The 15,443-nt window shown below is 37.7% G+C and overlaps 1 protein-coding gene across 15 annotated transcripts in view; it reads left to right on the top strand.

Moving 5' to 3' along the window:
* The window catches only part of ZBTB20 (zinc finger and BTB domain containing 20), a 473,540-nt gene that overhangs the window by 328,968 nt on the left and 129,129 nt on the right, over positions 1-15,443 (top strand). For all 15 annotated transcript variants that reach the window (XR_016471235.1, XM_090150619.1, XM_090150595.1 and 12 more), the window contains one exon: positions 4,498-4,552. The gene's annotated coding sequence lies outside the window, so the exon portion shown is untranslated. The remainder of the gene's footprint in view (positions 1-4,497; positions 4,553-15,443) is intronic.

Here is a 15,443-nt window from a genome sequence, read left to right on the forward strand (position 1 = left end):
ACTATGAAGTCTCCCCTGAGAGAGCCTCTTCTCTAGGCTGAACAAGACCAGCTCTGTTAGCCTTTCTTAGGAGAGATTCTCTAGTCCTCTGATCATCCTTGTGGCTTCCCCTGGACACACTCCAACACTGCCATGTCTTTCTTGTGCTGTGGACACCAGAGCTGTATGCTATGGTAACATTTAACTGCCTTCCTGTGTATTTTTATAATTAAATCCTAATACTAAAGCAATTTGCATTTCTGGATTCCTCAGCAAGATGATTGAAAGGTGATTTAATTGCACAGCATTGCCAAGGTGATTGTTGGCTGTAGCATGAGTTAATGTGGAGGTAATAGGAGATATCACAGGGACTAAGATTTTTCTGGCCATTAGCAAAGGTGACTTCAAAAAGCAAATGATAATTAGCATGGGTTTCACTGAACCAAGTTTCCATCTGCTGCTATTCACTGGATTTTGAGCTGCTCCCTTTTGCTCTCCTATTAAAGATTTGCATGTATTTTCTTGTATCCCCAACGAAAAGGACACTTAGGGGAAAAGGATATAAATCAACAAATAACAATGTAACCTGCAGAAATATAAATCTATGTAGATTAATCCATGTTTCCTAAATTGCATACTGGATTGTAATTCAATCAAAGGGTATGGGTCTTGTGACGTTTATGAACATTTATGGATAGCATGAGTGCTCAGATTAAAATGTCAAACCTGGTACTCAGTTTAGAAACACATATTATTGTTGTTCATTAATATATAAAAACAACAATTATATCCACTGAAATCCTCAATTTAATTTTGTTGTAATCTGTCTGCTTTGTCAGAGATGCAGTGTAGCCTCTCTGCCCCCTCAGATCATTTTCAGGGCTCCACTGAATTTCAGATGGAAGTCTCCCATTCCACTGTTTTTTCGCAGCACAGCACTGGCTCAGTTTGGCCTCCATTGAACTGAGGGGTTCTCTAGTAACTAAATTTTTGTCTTCATGCACCACTAGGTCTGAATTGTAGTTTATATACAGAGAAGGTATAGTGCCTCCAGGAGGAGAGGTGTGGCCAGACTCTACATCTTAGATTCAATACGCTTAGTAGGTGGCATGTGATAAAGCTTTCCCCTTTGCCAGTTCCGTATTGGTAAAGTGTGAAATGGTTTTGAGGTAAAAACACTCGGGTTGGAATTATCTGAATCCATCTGCAGTTCTTCCTGTTTGAAGTGGTCCATAATTTATAAAGCTGTTGAATGAATAACATTTCTCATCTTGGTAGTGTTACATCTGAGAGATCCTGAATCGTTTTCACAAATGGAGCAGAATCGCTGTTCTGATGGTTAACTCAAGCCATTTAGTGAATAAATTGTTAGAAGCAACTAGATTCAGTTTTCAGAAACAACTCTGGCAGCTAAGATGTTAATTCCCTTGAAAGTAAGTGGTACTTGTGCTAACAAAGGTTAAAAAATTTCAAGTCCTCAGGTGGTTTACAGCCAAAATTTTACCAACTTCCAATAAAATTTGACATGAACAACTAAGTCTCCTTGAAAATTATATTTAGATTCATAAATCAATTACCTGCTTACATAGCATAACTCATATGACTGGATTTTACCATCTAACTACCCATAAGTAGAAATTCTTCAGCATTTAGGAGACTAATTCTTATTAAAATCATTGAGAGATTCCTAACTATCCTTAAGGTTTACGTCTTACTTGTCTTTTTGCCTTTGTGATTTAAATGGCATATATTCACACAGCAGAGAAAGTGGGCAGAATCTGCCCACAATGAATCAAGAGCAGATTTAAGATTAGCCGCTGGCTATCCTGTCCAATGGCCAAAACAGCTTCCAAGTAATAATGATTAATTAACACTAGGAACTGAATATGAAAAAGATCAGTGGATTCCTTTTGTCTACCCCATGAAATAGAGCAATACTGGGTGGAAAACAAATGGCATAGAGACTGGTACTTGTTCTGCCTATAATACAGAGAACTAAGAAAAATAGTCAGCTTTCTCATACTTCATTTTTTATGTATTATGCAATAGTATATATTGAAGAAATTCACTGTGTTAATATAATGTAATTAGGTTAAGTATGTCTCTTGTGACAAACAGTGTCGTATGATGAAAAGTTTCAGCCCAGCATTTTAATGGTTCAGGTTCTGCTCATGGTTTCAATTAAGTCTGAAAGATTGCAGGGGGCACTGAGAAGAGAATTTGGCCCACTTATCTGCAGCATACGTGTGCTACAGTTATCTAACCTGGAACAAAACATAGTTTCCTCAGACACATTTTGTTTTTCAAATACTTTACATGGAAAGTTTTGGGTTTTTTAATATATTTTTAAAACAAAACTTGTAATCAAGTATCTAAACCAATTATGATCATTTAAAAAATTATGGTGTTTCAGTTCTGGTGATTTGCCAGATTCTAGTTTGCAGATTCCAGTATGTTCTGCCTCTCCAGGCTTACCCTACAGTTTTAATTGTGTATGACAGTCTTGTTCATTCCTTACAGCAAATTCTATGGTAACATTGGTGTAAGTCATTACTCAGCACCTCCAGAGTCTCAGGCCATAATTTGTAGAATTCTTTGGCATCCTTGTCTTTAAAGTTGCTTGACGCTTTCCCTTAAGAGAACTTGTTTTATATCGCTTATAATACAGCCAAAGTCTAACCACTGGGCTAAAATTTTCCATTCTGTGTTTTTTCTCCCATGCTGGATGCCTCCCACTTTTTTTTTTTTCTTTTTCGCTCTGGGGCTCCAAGGCACATTCTTTGGCTCAGACCTCTTGTCTAAGGTTCTTCCATGGTGCAGATCACTGTCCCAGCTGCCCAAAACCCTGAAAAAATTAATTCCCAGCTACCAGCCACTGCAGTCCTTTGCATGCAGTTGTGTCTGTGGGCTTCATGCTTAAATCTCCGGGAGCATTCTAAAAGGAAAACAAGGGACGCATGCTTAGCAAAGCAGGGTTTTTTCCACCAGAATTTCCCTTTTAATTTTCATCAGAGTTATGGATTTTTGAAAAATAACAGTGATGTGCTCTCCCCCATGCTGATCATGTCCATCTTATTTCATCTTGGGGCACTTCAGCTTTTCAGTGGGCAGCATCCATCTTCTCATCTGTCTCATGCAAATTTTTCAAATGTGTGGGAATAATCAGTTCCCTCTCTTCTTTAAAGAGAAACTTTGCAGTTAAGCAGAGCCTCTCTGGGTGGCCTATCCAATAAATGCTATAAGCATCTTGTTTGCTGCCTTGCAGTTCTTATGATTCTCTCTGTTCTTTGCTGTATTTCTTCCACCACTACTGCTGGATGACCTAACATTAGATAAGCATACATGCTTTCTCTTGCACTCACCTCTACCACGCCCATAATTCCCACAAATAATAGCTACAGCTCCAAAGAAATTTTCTATTTGCCTTCCTTCTTTCTCTCCTGTGACAGCTACTTCTTTTTCTTCACTATCTCAACTTAGGTTTGTACTTCTGTGAACATTTTTAATTGCTTTGAGTAATGAGCTAATCTCCTTGCAATTGGCAGGAGACGATAGATGAGGGCCACGGCTTGACTTAAGTACTAAAGTGCACCATAAGGATCCCATGGTCTTTGTGCACTGTGCTCCTGGTACCCTGCTCAGCAATCTGTTGGAGAATGCAGTCTGTTCTGACTGCCGGAATTTCTTTCAGCTTGGAAGGCAGAACCAGACTGATTCGTAGCCTTTGTCAAATAGGAGTGTATCTTCTTGTTACAATTCAGAGCATTAGGCTTTGATTCATTTTGTCCATTGCTTCATCCTGTGTTAATATGTTTTGCACAGTTGTTGGCAGTAGAGCTTAGATATTCCTTTGTAGGCTTTGGAAACCAGACCTTTCGTCTACCAAAAGTTTGCAATCCCTTAGCCTTTCTGTTTTGATGCATCCGTTCTCTTCTTGGGGGTCTCAGGGTAACAAATCTGTCAAGTCCAAAAGATACTGTGTTGACAGAAGGAACTAAGACAACACAATTTTCCTGTGCAGCTATCAGCTGTAATGTAAGCATCCTCAGCCCTAATAATATGCCTAACCCCTCTTCTGTGAAGGTCAGGATCAAGAAGACGAGTTCTGTTTTAGAGTCCTGTATCATCTGGCATGGCTGCTAAGAAGGATGCCATTCAAATCTGGCAGTGTTTTTGTGATAAGAGCATTTGTCCATAGGAGACACAAGCCTATTTCACGGAGGCTGTTGAACAGCCACCAGAGGATATTTAGTCTCTGCTGGCTTGGAATTATCCCAGGACTGAAAAACTCCTTGGCCATTGCCAGTTTTCTCAGCTATATAGTTTTGGGGTCAGGTAATTTCAAAACTTCCAAGATTTATGCAGTTTAAAATTTTTAAACACTTCTTTTTTTTTTCTCTCCTGTGGGAACTGCTACCATCTGTGAGGCTCCTCGATCCCTCTTTTATTTTGGTATCGTTTAGAGTGCTTATTATCACTTAATTTCATAATTTCCTTTTTTCTCCCTTTTCTTTGCAGATCACTCACATTCAATTTGTGGCCTTCCTCTGAAGGAACCTTTCCTGACTCTTGTGTAAGTATTTATTACCAAACATTTTATACCTTTATTGATTAAAGTTGTACATTTTGTTCAAGTTCCATTCAGATCAGTACAAAGCATTTGGGAACTCCTCTGTTGTTCCGTATGGCCACAAGATTCAGTACTGAGATGCTGTACTGATGCAGTAGCCCAGAATTTTAATGCAGCATCAGCTTCTGGGACTCAGGCTTAGTAACACTGTGTGATCAATTGATCTGGAATTGATACATGCATTTTTGGCTGAGAGTATGTAGATCAATTTGGGGATATACTTGTTGTACAGGGTATTATGCTGTTGAACTCAGATAGTATATAGTATTCCATGCTGTGTAAGAGCTAGGCAAGTGTAAGAAACAGTCAACTAGCATTTCAACCCATCCCTGATGGATACTGTCCTGGTGCCAAGGAACCCTTCCTTATCCCAGTCCAGTGTACCTTCCCATCTAGTAGTAATCTACACTTCTTATCTGGGTAGGTTAAATATATTGCATTCACTTTGACACCTAACAGTATCAGAATTAAAAACTTGTTAGTAGTTTATTTGGAGAATGTTATGTAGGGGTCTTCTATTTGGAAAATGTTGTGTAGGGTTCTTTTCTTGCCTGTTCTCATTCACTTGGTTTGGTTGCTGCTATGTAATTTATCAGGATAGTGGCTTTCTTCGTTGGAGAAAATACTACATAAATCCACGTAATTGTGTTATTAAGACTTAGAACAGGAAGAATTAAAATTTTAATGGTTTGAGGTTTTTTGGTTGTTGTGGGGGTTTTTTTTGTGTGTTTTTGAGGGGAATAAGAGATTGAATTTCTGAGAGAGTTTGCTTTTTCCTTATTTTTAATTTGCCAAGCTCTAAGCCATGTGATGGTTTTGTGTACTTAGGACAAAAGTTTGCACTTTGCTGAGAGTCTTTAATACATATTGGCAATGAAATCTACTGTATTACAACAATGAAACTTTTTGTTGTGAGATAAGGGTAAATATAGCACTACCATATAATAATATTTACTATAATTAAGTAAAGACAGACCAAAGTTTTCCAGTCCACCAGCCTATTAAGCACTGTTTTCAGGTATTTAAGCTGTATTTAGTGATTGCCAAAAATAATGAAGATTTTTTAATTTAGGATTAGAACTTCATGTCCAAATATGCCTGGACTTTGTGTTACCTCAGATCTCCATTTCACAATTTAAATTCATTCCTACAACCAGCTCAGAGAGGAAAGTAGATGGCTGTTAATATGCTGCCTGGAATTAAAGGAAAAAAACATAGCACAGGAAGAAAAATAGCTCTTTCATATTTGGAAGAGGAATTAAACCTGCAAATTTATGTTCAAGTTTAGTTCTGGTTGTTGAAATATCTTCAAAGGAATGCTGAAGTGCAAAGGGATATTCTGATTTTTTTCAGGTGTGTGCTGAAACAAAGAGCTTTCTTTTGCTGATAGAAAACCTAAATTATGTGTTTTTAACATTTAAAGTTGACTTGGTAGTTTTGACATGCACGAAGAAATGGCACACTTGCTTCTCCCTCACCCTGTAGGCACAAACATGAGCTATGCTTTAGTGACTGCCAAAGGTAGGATGACAATGCCAGCTACCACCGAGATGTATTTGAGCTGACCTCTCATGCCAATGGTGGCCCCATATTTCTTTCTGTTCCCCTTTTCCTTTCATTATGAGGTGTCCCAAATCTGTAATTTACAGCACACTGTTCCCGTTTTGCTCTGATATATTTGCTGCAAATAAGTAGGAGTCTATGCGCGTGCATAGCTCCCCATGGCAGTGTCAGGCCTGTGAGACGAGGGGAGCAGAGGCCCCTACAGAATACAACATGGCTTACGTCTAATGTGACATTTATTTGACTCAGAAAGGCAATTGATTAAAGTCCCATCAGACCTTTGCCATCATGTATTATGTATTTATCCAGCAGGGGCGGTTCATAACAGCCCCTGACAAATCCTATTATTTTTGTTGCAGAACTTCATAATATCGATAAAAACTGTTAATGATGCTCGGGCCCTCGAAGTGCACACTGTTTGTGTTAACACTTCCTGCAGCAGCAACGAGGCCATTTATGTCTGTGGCAGGGACTGGGTGCTATGAGCATTGGTACAAGCACATCAGTATCCATGCTCTGCCTCAGCCGCGTGAGGAACTGTGTAAAAGGCTGTTTGGATGGAAGCACTGAACGAGCTACATGTTGCATTTGCACGTGGAAATCCAGAGCCAAAATCCATCTCAGACAGTGCTTTGCTGTGTGACCACAAACAAATCATTTCTCTGATGTCTGCCTTTGTTTCCTGACCTGTAAAGCAAGACTCACACACCTTCTTGCTCCTTTAAGTCAGGTTTATTCTACAGTTGAGGGCTTCTTTGTGCTTTTCCATTCCCAACTCAACAAGCTCCGTAGGATCCTCAGTTTATTTCAGGCATGTGTGTAAGTTTGTTCTGTTTATACTGGATCTCTCCTTCCTCTTTATAAGGTAGGTCCTTCAGGTCTCTGATCTTTTAAGATCTTTTTCATAACAGAAAAAAATCAAATCAGACGTGTTTGCATTAGAAGCTGTTAATGGTACCTATCAAGCATGTTTCTGATCTGTAGATAATAATGGATTTATTCTGTATTCTGCCTCATTACCAATTGCTTGACTTCCTTCACGTATCTCTACCTACAACTTGATGATTATTCATTCTTCCTCCAGGTTATGTACCTGTCTGTTTATCTGTATGTCATCTGGTTTTCAGAGGTGGAGGGATTTCATGTTTCTCTCTCCTAGGCAGTATTTCCATTTAAGAGGCATATGATTATCTCTGCTTCACTAGAATGTCTTCAGGAGTTTAAAAGAAGCAGCTGGATTCTTTGTTAGAAATAGACCTTTTCATGGAAGAAAGTCATCTAATCACTCTTGAGCCCTTCTATCATACTGTCTATGATGTATAACAGCTATTGACAATACTAAGGTGCTTTGCAGTAAGATAGTTACTAAAAAGAGAGGATACTCTTTTTACTTCTTGAGCACTACCTATTCAGGTACAATATTGAAGAGTTATCCACTGTTAGCTTTGGGTAAGTGCTTGGAAGAAATGCCCCAAAGTGATCCAGATACAGAGAAGTTGCATGTCATGTTAACCTAATTCCTTGAACATCTGTTCATTTCCTTGAAATAAGTTTCTGATGTAACTGGGGTGAACTCCAGCATTATTCCTATTAGATTCTGCACTGATTCCGATTCTCTTGCTTTGACATCCTGTTTAAAAAAAAAAAAAAAAAAAAAAGTGCCATTTATTCTTCAGCTTCATGAAGACATATTCGGTCAAGTAATGATGACCTAAGGGAAGATGAGCAGCATCTTACTGATCTCATCATAGTTATGAGAACCATCCATCATATGATCAGCGATTCGTGTGTCAAAAGACACCCAGCAGTGTTCCAGCCTACCAGTTGCCAGTGTTTGAGAGTACGTATTCACTTTATCAGACACCATGATGCTTGAATAGTTTTTGCTATCTATATACATGTTCTTGCTGTTGGTACTTGTTCATCGGCAAACTGTTATCTGTTAGCACTCTGAACCATCATTGTGAAATATCTGCTAATTAGTAGCATTTGAACCCCTATACTTGGTTTGTGTGCTTAGTGTTGTTTAGCAGATGAGGAACTTGAGAACAGCAACAGTGAACAGGAACAGGGAGGAGGCATCTTTTCTGTTCTCAAGTTTCTTAAGAAGCTCTCCGTTACTTCAGAGGAGAATAATAACCTCCAGGTCAAGCTTATTCATGAATCAAAAATGAACATTTGCAAAATGCCAAAAAAAGTCTAGATGTAATAAGCCTCATATTTACAACAGCTTTCAAGAGCTAGCATTTTTCAAGAATTATCATACTTAATGTAATAAATTGACATGCAAATTGTCCAGAAGAATCAGCTTATCCACTCACGAAAATAAGGAGTTGTTCAAAGGGAATGGTCACCTACACAGTGATTTGAGACAGGAAAGGGATAGTACTTTCCCAGCTACTGTATATCTCCTGAAGAAAAGGAATTCTCCAAAAAAGAAGGAACATGAGCAAAGGCCCTATATTTGGCATTTGTAAGTGAGAGAAACGGTGAAACAAGCTAGAAATAGAAGTGGAGGAGAAATTCTATTCTGAAGTGTTTATAGAAATCAAACTGTGTAACTGAGAATCACTCTGGGATGAATGTTCTTATACAAGTGCCAGAACTTCCACCTTGATTCTTTATCTGAAGACAACCATCAAATGGACCTAAGCAAAAGACTTGCATTAAAAAAAAAAAAAAAAAGCTGTCTTCTTTGAAATGACTCTGATAAAGTTCATGGTTTTGTTCTAAAATATTTAGATACTTAATAAAAATAGATTATATCCTGAAAATGGTAGAATTAGCTGGGAAGGGAAAAAAGGGCAAAACCTGGCGCAAGTTTTTTTGTTTAAGCATTATTTTAAGTGTTAATGTTCAACTTATTTAACAAATAATAATGACTATCCATAGCTGTGAAGCCTGTGTGTGGATTATGACAGGGGAATGTAAGCAAGCTGTCTGTAATTGCAGTAACTACAAAATATCCTCTGATACTGAATAAGATTGAATTTGAGATTGGCTAGCATGACAACTGAAAATGTCACCCTCTTCTGCAATTATACTTATTGGAGATCCTTTTGTTCTGAGTTATTTTTCATCTAATTAGTGTAATATAACGTATTGAGTGCTAGCTTTTCTTGAAATGTAACAAATTCAAGAGGTTACCACAGAAAAATTGGACTTTGAAATAGAAATTTCTGGAAGCACAGTATTTTAGGTTTAGCTAGAAAAAAAATGAAAGTGACAGAAAGAAAATGCAGTTGGCCGGTGCACTTTTTCTTTTTTTAACTTCACATAGGCATCATTTAATCTTTTAGGGTAGAAAAAAACACCTTGCTGAAGCAGTAGCAGCACTGCCTACAGCAGTTTGAACATCAACCATCCAAATATTAAGACGGTCCAGTTTGTTAGGTCTGAAATCACTGTGCAAAATGGCACAGTGACAGACTATAGCAGAGCTTTTCAGAATAATCTTTTTGCAGTTATGGTAAATTATCTTCCAACTTGGGCAAGTGTGTTGCTGTTCTGCAGTTATACCATCACATGTCTCTCTTTTTTTCAGAAAAATGCTGTTAGTCCTTCTCCTTACCTAAAAATTCTCTTTGATGCACTGAACTTTAACATTATGCTGTTTACCTGTCTCCTTAAAATGTACAACAGATATAAGGCAGGAGAAAAAAAGTGCTAAAAGCAAGTAGCACTCGAGGAGTGGTTATTATGAAACCAGGTATCCAGAAATAGATGGTTTCCCAAAAGCCACCTCTTTATCAAAAGGTCAAAAATTTGACTGTTGAGACTGTCACTAAAATACTAGTACTCACAGATGTCTAAATGCCAGACCAAGTCTCCAAATGTATGCTAAATGTCGTATGTATAGGACACCGTGATTGAAAATGAGCTTTTCGGAGTATCTCATGCATTTCCTTATTCTCTCCAACTCTCACTTAAAAAAAACAAATGGAAGCCATCTACTACAGAGTTTTCCTGTGGGCCATTGCACAGCTGTACATTTCAAAACATAGAATCATAGAATCCTTAGAGTTGGAAGGGACATGTAAAGGTCATCTGGTCCAGCTCCACTGCAGTGAACAGGGACATGCACAGCTAGATCAGGTTGCCCAGAGACTGATCCAGCCTCACCTTGAAAGTCTCCAGGAACGGGGCATCCAGCACATCTGTGGGCAACCTGTTCCAGTGCCTCACCACCCTCACTGTAAGAGACCTTCTCCTTATATTCAACCTAAATCTACCCTCTTTAAGTTTGAAGCCATTTCCCCTTGTTCTGTCACCACAGACCTTGTTGAAGAGTCTGTCCCATTCTTCCTTATTAGCTCCCCTTTAGATACTGAAAGGCTGCTCATGGAAGACCATTGATTAGTCTTCAGGCCATGCTTCATGAAGGCTAGTTTACCTCTTGATGGGAATAGGAAATCTTAGATATAAAAGATTCCTAGCATATTAAGAAATAATGTTTTCTTCCTCTGAAGTTCTTGCTCGCTGCTGCATCCATCATTCTGGATGATATCATGCTGAATATAATTCACAAATAGAGCCCCCCAGGTAATATTTTCATATGTTTGCATGCTCAAAGTATTAGATTTTTTGACCCAACTGAAAGCAAATGCTTTTGGATTTGAATAGGTCTTGCTCTCCTCTTTCACCAGATTGAGTTTTAAATTTAATAGAGTAGCTGTATCAGTTTTCCAGATGCTGTTTTCTAGTGTTTTAATTTCTTAAGGATATGCAAAATGGCTTGAGAGCCATTCAGAGGCAAAATGAGGATTCCAACTTCAAATACCTACAATTTAAGTTATTTTTTCTTTAACCAATCACAAAAGTAAGGATCAGTTGCAACATTTGGACCTGGATGTGTGTTTAAATCTGCCTTCACTTATCCTTGATGCCTGCAAAAGGGATTAATAGAATTTTGCTTCTTGCAGTAAACTCTGTTTTAGATAAAAGACAGAAATTAATATGTTACAGTCTGGATGCTCTGCAATATGCAGTGAAGGGTGTGATGAATACCCACAATGTATGATCAGTATATAACCAACCTCGAAGAATAGTATGTTTCACAAATTGTTTTGCAATTGTATTTCAATTCAATTTGTAAAAAATACAAGTTTTAATGCTTGGTGTGAATTTCTTGCTGTGAATGTCCATGCGTGCATAGCATGATCTAGAAATTAAATTTAGAAATTAAGAAATTAAATTCTGCCACAGAAGAATAGAAAAGAAATGCAGCTTTTCTTCTTTACTTCCAATGAACTTTAATGGGAAGGTAACATTTTTTTTTTGTCATTGGATTACCTGTAGACTGAGGCATGCCTCAGGGAAGATTGTCAAGCTTGTTGAAAATAAGCTACCAGATCATTTCTTTTGGAGCCTGCAACTTAACCTCATGTCGATACCTTCTAATGTGACTTTTGTGGTATTGTCTTCACATTCCATCTTTGCCTACCTATGTTTTGATGCATGTCATCGTGGCACAGATTATGCCAGCACGATACTGTAGCCTTGCTATTGGTCAACCCAGTTTGCCCTAATGAAGAAATTCATAAAATATCATAGCCTGAATAGATCAAGAAAAGCATGCAAGTAGTTCAAGGAGAAGCAGTGCTTTTTTTTTTTTTTTTTTTGTGTGTGTGTGTGTGTGTGTGTGTGTGTGTGTGTGTAGTTCTTCTATTCACACAATATTTTTCCCCATCTCATCTTATTCAAGCAGCATTTTGCTGTAAGGCAAGGTCCAGTCTTTAAGCAAGAGACCTAGGCATTCAGCTAAGGAGATCTGTAGCAGAAGCTGCTTCCTGTTTTGGAAATAAAAATGCTTCAAGAGCACAGAATTGATCTAGATGCTTAATGCACAAGAAAACTGCTGAGAGATCTGTAGCTTTCTCCCAAAGGACAAAACTGTAGAAATAACATGGAAACGTCACCAAAAATTTATTATTGCACAAGTGAATAATGCCTAAATATTGCTAATGACAAATTTACTAAAGCTGATAGATCCTTTTATGGCTGCTTAGCATGCTCCCTCTTTTTCCTCTTTCTCGTCCCCTCCTTTTGAGGGGTCTCAAAAAGCAAAATTGTGGAATTACTCCTCCCAAACTTTTAAATTTAGAAAATGCTATTTTTTAAAAAACTAATAATTGTGGAAATATAGCCTTCATCTTGCCCGATAATTCTGTTTTCAACACTCCCCTTCAGGTAAGCATTTGCTCATTTTACAATCCTTTTGCTAATCTTCATTTTACCTCATAATTTCCCTTGTGATACCGTATCAAATGCTTTACTGATAGATTTAATTTACTGCATTTCCTTTGTCTGAATAATCAGTTATCTTATCAAAGAAACTTATCAGGTTAGTTTACTACAATCTACCTTTGGCAAACTTATGTTACATTTTATCCCATTTTCCATTTGACTGTATGCCTTTTCCTTTTTTGCTCGAACATTTGCTATGGTTGTGCTATTGAAGCTCCTGATGTTACATCAACATCAAACAGATGTGAGATCTGAATCAGTTTCAATAGACTGTAGCAGTCTTGCAGAATCCTATTCATTCTCACACCTATAAAGTGTTAAGTTCTCATCTGTCAGACAAATAAAATATCATCTATTATTTTTCATTGTCATAACAGCAAAGGGCAGGTAAGCTGATTTTGAGCCTTGGCAGGTGAATGTTCATGGTGATTTGCAAAAGGTTTTCTAGAGATAGAATCAGAGACATCTACCTGCACATGAGAGTGCTTGGGCACTTGCATTAGCAATACCTTAATGTATGTATCAGTAATGAAAATCTTAATTAAGAATGCTGCATCATTGTCCATGAACAGTCTTTCTTTCTCTGTATGTGAAGTCCTTTGTGTATTGCAGCATCTACCTGCTCCAGACAGACAGAGCTCTTGAAGAGTGCATCTGGCAGATCTTGTGATTATTAAAAACCAGCAAATGGCAAACTCTTACTCTTCTTTTGTCTCAGCACTGATGCTTAGAATAGTGGGGCATACAGTATAACTTACAGGTTTGTTTATTTTTTATTTCTTTTTCCGCTTTGTCATCATATTGGTTGGTTTCAGAATCCAGTAGCATTGATTAGAACTGAACAATGTAGTTTATAGTTACCAAAATGTGACAGGCACCTATCTACCCAACAATATACTTTTTCCTTTAGAAACAATGCACTTGCCTAGGCCATGTTCTGTATGCACAAAAAATATGCTAATGTGATGTGAAGACTGAGATTTTAATCTCTGTAAATTCAGGAAATTTAGAGTTAATGTTCCCACAGCAACCTTACCTCTGCCCCTTTCTTACAATTGAGTCTTTTACTGCACGATCCTTAGCTGTGGGTTTACCCAGGCAATGCAGTACCCAGAGAAGAAAATGTGATGGGTAGGAGCTGCTGAGTTTTTCCCCGTAATTATATTACAATCACATTTTGTTGAGCACTGTCTATATGTGTGATGTGATTTGAAACAGATTCAGAAAGCCTCTCAAAAATAATGGACATGAGTTACAGATGTACAGATAAAAGCACAAATAGTGTAAGGTGAGGAAGGATGCACGCATGCACATATGCAAACATTTCTCTGCATGAAAACCAATCAGAGTTGTGTCTTTTGCTTTCCAATGAGTCAGGCTGTCATCTCAGATTCACTGTCATGTCACTGACATTGATAGCTTCTCTGGACTCACACCTGCACAGTGGGAGAATATGTGCCAGAAGGGATGAGAGTAAAGTACTGCTATTTTCTTGAAATGAGAAGTAGCTAAGGAGTTCCTTCTTGGCTGTACAAATCCACAGAGTTTAGCCCTATACAAAAAGCTGCACATGCAGTGACTTTCCTTTTGCACAGAAAGAGTTAATGCAACCTAACCAGAGAATGCTTGCTGAGGCCATAGGTTTGCATGAGGCAGAAAAGTCACATATGCCTTTACATCATCATATGAGAAAATAGTTTTGAGAGTGAAGTCTCTGTAATCCAATAATCAATCAAACTGCAGCTCCTGTTCCAGCCACCATTAATATTCTCAGAACCAATATTTACTTCACTAAGGCATCAAAAACTGAAATACCTCAGATTAAATGAAATGTTTAAATAAATGACTGCTTGATATCATGTCATTGCACTTTTATCTGGGCAGAATATAAGCAAAGAATCTTCTCCAATCTGATTGCAAGGATGCTATAATTAAAACTGCAGGAGTATGCAATGGTAAATTGAATTCAGAACGCTTATGGAAAGCTATTGCCAGCACAGTGGCATACCATAAGAGGGCTGTATGTTGTGGTAAGGGGAACAATGCAGTGTCCTTGTCTACCATAAGTAACAATTTTGAACTTCTGGAGAGCAGATAACCATAGGTCTAGAGCGAGAAGACAGTGCCAGAGATACAGTAGTTCTCCTTAAAATGTGTTTGAGTATACAGAGTGAACTATAGGCAGGACAGAGCTTGCCAGTCTCCTGTATTGCATCTTACTTAGACTTACTTAGATGGCAAGAATAGTGACTCTTTTTCTTCATTTTTGGTGCTTGGGTTTTTTTGGTTTGGTTTGGTTTTGGGGGGGGGGGGGGGGTTGTTATTTATAAAGTTGAGAAGTTTCAGTGGTGTCCACAGTTAGAAAACTGTAGCTTAAAGTCTGGTAGAATCTTTAGGAAAAAAAAAGATATTTTAATGTGGTAATAGCCTTATTATTTCTAAACCAAATGATTTTGAACATGGCAGTGTTGCTACTTCTCTTTTAGGACTATGTACGTGTCAAGTTTGATGTTTTAAAACAAAGCTGTGTTATAATTATACAAGCATGTTTGAGGAAAAAAAAAAAAAAAGGCTTATGGAAAACTTAACAGCTGGAAACTGTTTTTTGCATACTTGGATGACTCAAAAACAGCTGAATGAGTTTTTGCAAAGCTTTACCAAAAATGTCACTTCTGGATTGAGACAAGGCATGAGAAATTTCTGCTGAAAAGGTAACAGTTTCAGAAAGATATAAGCAAATATAGACAGAGATTATTTAATTCATCAACTTCGACTGTACAGTCCTTAATGTAATGCTAGAAAAATAAAAGAATTCATATTTATCTGGTTTTTCAGAGATTTCAAAGATCTGTACTAGAATTTAAGGAACTAAGCTTTGTAGCTGTGAGTTAATCAAATATTAATATTTATATTTCATTTGAATATCACATATTCAAACAGGAAAACAAAGACACAGAGAAAGGTGCAGGGCTTGCCAAAGTTTGTGTAGGAAGAAGATGTGAGCATGTTTAGCACCCCCATGCCT

Source organism: Phasianus colchicus, chromosome 1 (assembly GCF_987193195.1).
Source record: "Phasianus colchicus chromosome 1, bPhaCol1.hap1.1, whole genome shotgun sequence".
NCBI lineage: Eukaryota > Metazoa > Chordata > Aves > Galliformes > Phasianidae > Phasianus > Phasianus colchicus.